This window comes from Gossypium hirsutum, chromosome A08 (assembly GCF_007990345.1).
Source record: "Gossypium hirsutum isolate 1008001.06 chromosome A08, Gossypium_hirsutum_v2.1, whole genome shotgun sequence".
NCBI classification, from domain to species: domain Eukaryota; kingdom Viridiplantae; phylum Streptophyta; class Magnoliopsida; order Malvales; family Malvaceae; genus Gossypium; species Gossypium hirsutum.
The window spans coordinates 17,896,171-17,904,132 of NC_053431.1; the positions used below are offsets into that span (position 1 = coordinate 17,896,171).

A 7,962-nucleotide genomic window follows, 5' to 3' on the forward strand; every position below is an offset into this window, starting at 1 on the left:
TAAGTAATTAACTTTAGTCCTAAATATGCAAGAGATGACATCCTCACTAAAGATTCACTCAAATCACTCAAAGTGTTTAAGGTTCAAGATTAAGCACTCGATTGTCTAACTTGAGAAGTTATTACTATAGGCTTGCATGAAAATCAAATCTCCACCACTTGTAAATGATATGATACACAAATCAAAAGGTCTTTGCATGGTTGTAACGGGGTTTAGGTTACGGGTATGGATACAAGCTGAAGAGACAAAGGTTAGAATCGAGATAATTTCAATATATTACCCCACTATCAAAAACTTAATTACTGAATTACCAACAAATATCTAAAACTATATTACATGAGCTCTCTTCTTCTTCTTTTTTTTTTTTAAGAACAAATAAAATAATATAGACTAAATATCAAGAACAAAACATAGCTAGGCAATCCATTCAACTCAAATCTCGACAAAAATAGGGATTAATTTAGGGGATTTCAACAATAATGGGTTAAATGTTAATATTAAGGGTAATACAAGAAATGGTTTGTTAGGCTCAAAGGGGTTTACTAAGGGTTAATCGTGGAGGTAGGCTTTTCATGGCATGAGTGGGTTAATCCTAAGTGCCTTAATCATTTTGATATATCAAATCAAATAGTGTGGTCTCGACATGCATAATCAAGCAAGTGCTAGAATAACAGTTCAATACTGACGCACTCAAAGCAATAATAAAAGTAAGCATGAAAGGATGAATAGATGCTTAAAAGGGTCAAAAATCTCAAAAAAATTATGACTTTTTGATGTTTAGACTCGTGAATTCCAATTCAAAGTAATACCTAAACTTGGGGAAACAACCTAAGATTTTGAATTCTTAAAAATCAGCTCATCATGCTTGATTCTCTATTGTCTTAAAGTTTAAATAATCAATGCATATATCCCTATGTTTTAATTCAAGATATATCAATCAAAATCATAAATTAATTAAAATTTATCCTAAATATGATATGAGAGTTTTTTCAAGAGAACAAGATGATTATTCAGGGATTTTTTTGATAATGAAATAAACACCCCCCACACTTAAGATGTGCATTGCCCTTAATGTACAAAGATATATATTAGAGTATAAAAATAAGATAGGAAGAGAAGTGAAACTTCCTGTATGATGAATTCCTCAAACTAGAGTTTTAGAGAGTGATAGGCTCGAGAGTGGAGGAGGATACTCCGACGGTCGTAGAGGTTCATTAGGCCATAAGTCCTGCGCAAAAAATATTATATCTAGTGGTAGTTATGGTCGTGGTCAAGCAGGACATGACAGTCGTGGAGAACCTTTCCCGGTGGAGTTTTAGTTCCTATGTGAGGATGAGCTTAAAAGCTCTATATAACTGTGATAAAATCAGGAACTTGTTTAGGGGATAGTAGGAAGAATAAGTACCCGAAACGAAATAACCAAAATTTATAATAAAATTTTAAAACTGCTAAAAAATAAAAATAAAAATAAAAATTAAAAATTAAAAAGTAGTTTGAATAAAAATAAAAAACATAAAATAATAAAATAAATATTTTTAAACATCTTCATCACTTGGATGGTTCGCGATGAGATGTGGACTAGTGGAAGATTATGCTCCCTTCCTCTTCTTCGAGGCTGGTACGACGGTATTTTTTCCTCTTGAAGATGACGTTGAAGGCGCTAAGGGAGAGAGATTGAGCTTTAAAAACGAAGTTGGAGGCTGCGCACGGGCGTGGCAGGAGGTACAGCCGTGTGGAAGGAAAATAGAGGGAAAATAGATGGGGAAGTGAGGATTAATGCAGGGGAAATGGATTTTAAGATGGTTTGGGGGTTGGGGAAATGAGAATTTGGGAAATGGTGGCTGGAATAGGGATTAGGGAGTGGAGAAGGGTAGATTTCGGCTAGGGTTTTGAAAGAGGGAAGAAGATGAACAGTGGTTTGCTTATATAGGGGAGGCCCACACGGCCTAGGGCCACGCCCGTGTACTCTGAGGGTGAGCTCGTGTTTCTCAAATTTTACGATTTAGGTCGTGCTCGGCTACTATCCCATGCCCGTTTGTCTTGGGCGTGTGTGGCACACGACCATGTTATACGGTCGTGCTGAGCGTTGTTCGCTTCTTTCACGCCCGTGTGTTAAGGTACCACGCCTGTGTATTGTTGTCCACGGTTTAACAGCACGGGCGTGTCTCACGCCCGTGTCGAAGAAACAGAATCGAGCCTTGCCCCTGGCACGCCCTTATTTTTTTAAATTCCCACACTCGTGTTAACTTATCAAGTTCACCCACGGCCATGTCGCACGGCCGTGGGGATTTATCGCATCCCGTGTTTTGGGTAAATCATGTCCTGCTTCCACACGGCTGTATCACACGGTAGTGTTTCTTTCCCTGCTTGGCCACGGCCTTAGGCACGCCCGTGTGCCTGGCCATATGCGCTGAAAAACTTTGCAATTCAAAGATAAAGTTAATAATTCAAAAAGTTAGAAATAAAGAAATCAAAATATGTTAGTGCTCGGGTTGCCTCCCGAGAAGCGCTTATTTATAGTCTAAGCTTGACTTACCTCTCCGGTGAATGGTCAGGGTGGTTCGAAGAGTTTATACTCCTCATTCCTGCTATCAATCTCATCATAATAGGGTTTTAATAGGGTGTTGTTTACCTTAAAAGTGCCAAACTTGGGGTGACTCACCTCCACCGTACCGAATGGAAAAATACTGAGTACCGTAAGAGGGATTTTCTCATTCGGTGTGGTAGTGACAATGTGGGGATCTGCGGCATCTAGTAAGACTTTTCGCCAACCTTAAGTTGATTAAGAGAGGCATCGGGCTTGTTTTGACGTAGTTTCGGTTTATCATGTGTTCTCAGTTTGTGTGGTCGCCATTCGTCTAGCTCCTCTATCCGTAGCCTTCTTTCTTCATGATTGTGTTCTCTATCATTTCTGGAACATGGCTCGTGAACTTCTTTGAAGCTTGATTTCTGCAAAGTCATATTGTCAGTTTTAGTAGATCGGTGTGGACTATTACCTTCAATGATTGATGTGATGCCAAAATTACGAGCTTGAAGGGTGATCGTTTCGTCTCCCACACGAAGTGTAAGCTCACCTGTGCCAACATCAATAATTGTTTTAGCAGTTGCTAAAAAGGGCCTTCCTAAAATCAAAGGGGTGTTATTATCCTCCTCCATGTCAAGAACAACGAAACCAACGGGAAATAAAAACTTATCTACTTTTACTAGTACATCTTCAATAATACCCTTAGGAAATCTTATAGTTTTATCTACCAATTGAATGCTCATCCTAGTTTTTTAGGTTTCCCAAGACCTAGTTGCTTAAACATTTTGTAAGGCATGACAGTAATACTAGCCCCTAAATCAGCTAATTCATGACTTATATCTAAGTTACCAATTAAACAAGGAATTGTAAAACTCCCTGGATCTTTCAATTTGTGGGGTAGCTTATTTTGTAGAATAGTTGAGCAGACTGCGTTTAGCTCTACATGCGACGCTTCGTCCAACTTCCACTTATTTACTATAAGCTCTTTTAAAAATTCCGTTGCATTTGGCATCTGCGACAGAGCTTCAATAAACGGTAAGTTAATATGTAATTTTCTTAAAAGTTTAAGGAATTTACTGAATTGTTCGTCTAAGCGGTCTTTTCTTGTCGCATTAGGGTATGGGACATGGGGTCTATATTCTTCGTTCACCGGTTTGTTCGTATTTTGATCTACCTCACCTTGACCCTTGCTTACCACAGTTTCTTGCCTTGGTTCTAGTTCAGGCTCAACGACTCATTCGTCATCTTGAGTATTAATTGCGTTGATTTGTTCCCTTGGGTTAGGTTCGATATTACTTGGCAAACTACCTTGTGGTCGTTCGGAGATCAGTTTAGAAAGCTGGCCTATCTGAGTTTCGAGTCCTTGGATCGATGCTTGTTGATTTTTAAGTGCTGTCTCGGTATTTTGGAAACGGGTTTCTGACATTGATATGAATTTTGAGAGCATCTCCTCAAGGTTCGGTTTCTTCTCTTGTTGATAAGGTGGCTATTGAAAACCCTGAGGATTTTGTGGCTTTTGATTCCCTTGACCACCCCAGGAGAAATTTGTGTGGTTCCTCCAACCTGCATTATAAGTATTACTGTATGGGTTATTTTGAGATCTAAAGTTATTGTTACCCATATAGTTGACTTGTTCCTCTTCGGTTGTGGGATTGAAGGATTGATATTCTATATGCACACCTCCTTCGCTTGAGCCACACCTCATTACTGGATGTACCTGCGTAGAACCAAGTAAACCATCAATCTTTTTATTGAGAAGTTCTACCTGATTTGACAGCATAGTAACTGAGTCGACGTTATAAACGCTGGCTATTTTTGTTGGCTTAGTCCTCATGACTTGCCACTGATAGTTATTCAGTGACATTTCTTCAATGTATTCATAAGCCTCTTCAGGTGTTTTTTTGTTGATGGTTTCGCCAGCAACTGCGTCAAACATTTGCCGAGTTGAGGTATTCAAACCATTGTGGAATGTTTGTACTTGCAGCCAAAGTGGTAACCCATGGTGAGGGCACCTTCTCAGTAAGTCCTTGTATCTCTCCCATGCATCATAAAGTGTTTCTAAATCCATCTGCACAAAAGAAGAGATATCATTACGTAATTTAGCTGTTTTAGCTGGCAGAAAATATTTTAGTAATAATTTTTCGGTCATTTGTTCCCAAGTAATGATAGACCCTCGTGGTAACAAGTTCAACCACCATTTAGCTTTATTTCTCAGTGAAAAGGGAAATAACCGAAGACAAATGACATCATCAAAAATGCCATTGATTTTAAATTTATCGAAAAATTCCAGAAAGTTTGCTAAGTGAGCGTTGGGATCTTTATCCTACAAACCATCAAACTGAACAAACTGCTGTATCATTTGAATTGTGTTAGGTTTCAGTTCAAAAGTATTTGCAACTACTGCTGGTCTAACTATGCTAGATTCAGTTCCTATTGAAGAAGGTTTAGCATAATCATACATCGTACGTGGAGTAGGATTTTGATTAGCCGCAATTGCAAGAGGTAGCTGATTGCCTTGGTTTTCAGCCATCACTTTGGTTGGGGGTTGAATATCGTCTTCTTGCTCGTTCTCCGTGTATCATAAGCTGCGCCTTATTTCTCTTTGATTTCTAAGAACTGTAAGATCAATTTTTTCGTCAAAAAGTAATGGTCCCTACGGGTCTTCTAGTCATAAACTATAAAAACCTGCCAAGAGAAAGAAAAAGTAAATTAATAAATAATAATAATAAAATTAAGTAAAATTAAATTGCAAGAAAAAAATGGCTAAAGTAATAAAAATTTAGCGATCCTAATATTATAGTTCCCCAGCAACGGCGCCAAAAACTTGATCACGTGATTTGTAACAAGTAATAAATATTTATAGTGAAGATCAAACCTAGACTAACTATTATCATGACGAAAAGGCAAGCGCACCTATCGAACAATAGTTTAGTAATGGCAAGACCGGGATACCGTACCCAAGGGAACCAAAAGTACTAGTAATAACTATCTTTTTATTATTTAACCTAGAAATAAAGAGGGGTTGTTTATTAAACTAATTAACTAAACTAATTAACTAACTAAACTAAAGCAAAGAGAAAATATGGAAAAAGACTTGAAGAAAATTAATTGATAAAGATGACACCCAAGGAGGAATCCACCTAGATTTCACTTGTTATTTGACTCTGAACCAGACTAATAACACTTAACCCTTAGTTGAATTAATCGAAATTTATTTCTTAATTAAAACCACTAGGGAAGCAGTAAATTGATCTATGGACTCCCATATTAGATTTCACCCTAATCCGACAAAATCTCATAACCCTATTTCTAGGCGTTCGATCAACTCCGCTTAATTTTGCCAAATCTACTCTTAGACAGGGACTTTTTCTCCTCTGTATAAGCACATCAAATCATGATTTTATACCCAGAATATTAACTCAAGCATTAAGAATACATAATTAAGAACAAATCAAGTATTTATCATACAGTTCAGATAATAATAACAAGATCCATCATAGGTCTCAACCCCCTTAGGTATCTAAGGGGTTTAGTTCATAATAAAATAAGAGTACATCTCAAAAGTATGAAAATAACAAAACATAAAGAAAACTCTAAAACCCCTCAAGGAATTCTGAGAGAGATTTTCTGTCTTGGAGTAGCTCCAGCTTTTGGGATGGATATTCTAACTTCCTTCAAGTAATTCCCAGCGTGTGGTTCTGTACTCCAGAAAAGTTCTAGAGGAGAGCCCCCCCTTTCTAAGTCATATTTAGGGTGTTTATATAGGCTTTGGATTGGCTTTCTTCCTCCCTAAGTATCCTTTTCCGTGTAAAATACAACTCCTTAAAAAATGGACACGCCCGTGTGCCACAGCCGTTTAACGTGTTTGCCAGCCCGTGTTCGATCCGTTAAATTGCACATGGCCGTGTTGGTCATTGGCCAGGCCGTGTGAATCGTGAAAGCCTTGGTCGACACCCTCGAAAGACACGGGCGTGCGAACAGCCCGTGTGGCAAGGCTTAGGCCGTGTTATCTTCTCGATTTGGTTCGTTTTGTCCCTTTTTGGCTCATTTTTGGTTCCTTTTGACTCTTGGTGCTCTCCTGAGTATAAAACATGAAATAACCGGATTAAGAGCACCAAAATCCACAAATTTAGTAATAAACATCCATGAATATGCTAAGTATTTAGGGTAAAAATATGTATAATTTGGCGTTTATCAATAAGCGCTTCTCGGTAGGCAACCCGAGCACTAACACCACTAACTAGTTTATTTTTATCTATTTTTCATGTTAAAATGCAGGTTTTTGACCGCACGGCCTGGACACACGGGCGTGTCCTAGGTTGTGTGCTCTAACAGGGGTTAAATAGTGAGTTACACGACCTGGCGACATGGCCATGTGACCCATATGGCTTGGACACATGGGCGTCCTTAGCTGTGTGGAAACAGGACTTCAATTCCCTAAAAATCGACAGAGACACAAGCTAAAAGAGGCCACATGGGCTTGTGACACAGTCGTGTGGAGCACATGGCCTGGATACACGAGCGTGTCCTTGGCCGTGTGAAAACTAGGACTAAATTTTCAAATTTTTTTTAACAAGTCAGAGAGTTACACAGGCGAGGCACACGGGGCGTGGGAGAAGCGAACAACGTAGCACACGACCATGCAATACGGTCACGTGAACCACATGGCCTAGACACACGAGCGTGTCCAAGGCTGTGTGACAAGTGGGCTATTACTTTCCTCGATGAACACGAGTTGGAATTCGAGTCACATGAGTGTATGACACGGCCATGTGGCCCAACACGGGGCTCACATTATCTTGTCCCCATTTAAACCTTAAATCCCCTTTTCATTTTTATCCTTTTCCCTCACCTTCTTTAACTACTAGTCGCCGCTCCCCTTTCCCTTGCTTCGGCCACCATCTCGCACTAGTCCCCCAGCCCTACAGCCGTTCACTGACGTACCATCGTGTGCCCCCAGCTCCATCTGGCCTCCATCTTCTCTTTTTCCTCCCCTCTCCTCTTTCATTCCCTTTCTTTCACTTTTTCCCCTCTCTTTTTCCTCCTTCCTTTTTCCTTGTCAGTCCGAACCGCCCCAGCCTCGACCCCAACCCCAACATGCCCCTCCCTCTGGTTACCACCCTACCACCGATGGTATTTGCCATTCCCATTAAGTTTATTTTATTCTATTTTATTTGTATCTTATTTCATTATTATTTATTTAGTTCGTTTCTTATTTAGTTATTTATTTCTATATTCTATTAGTTTATATCTTTACTTGTTTAGTTCTTTGTTTCTTGATTATTTCATTTCTTTATTATTTTCAGATTTTTGATAGTTATCTTTCATTTTCTAGTTTTGCTTATTATTGTGATGATACTTATTTCTTTTTAGTAGGATTAATTTTTCACTAATTTTATCCATCTTGGTTAATTTTTATTCACATTCCGAATTGATTA

General features: G+C 38.8%; 1 non-coding gene across 1 annotated transcript; it reads left to right on the plus strand.

The window, feature by feature from the left end:
• Positions 1 to 4,518: 4,518 nt before the first annotated feature.
• LOC121205608 (small nucleolar RNA R71) lies at positions 4,519 to 4,625 on the plus strand. Its single transcript, XR_005900684.1, has one exon. It is a non-coding gene; the product is annotated as a small nucleolar RNA R71 (small nucleolar RNA).
• The last annotated feature ends 3,337 nt before the right edge of the window (positions 4,626 to 7,962 follow it).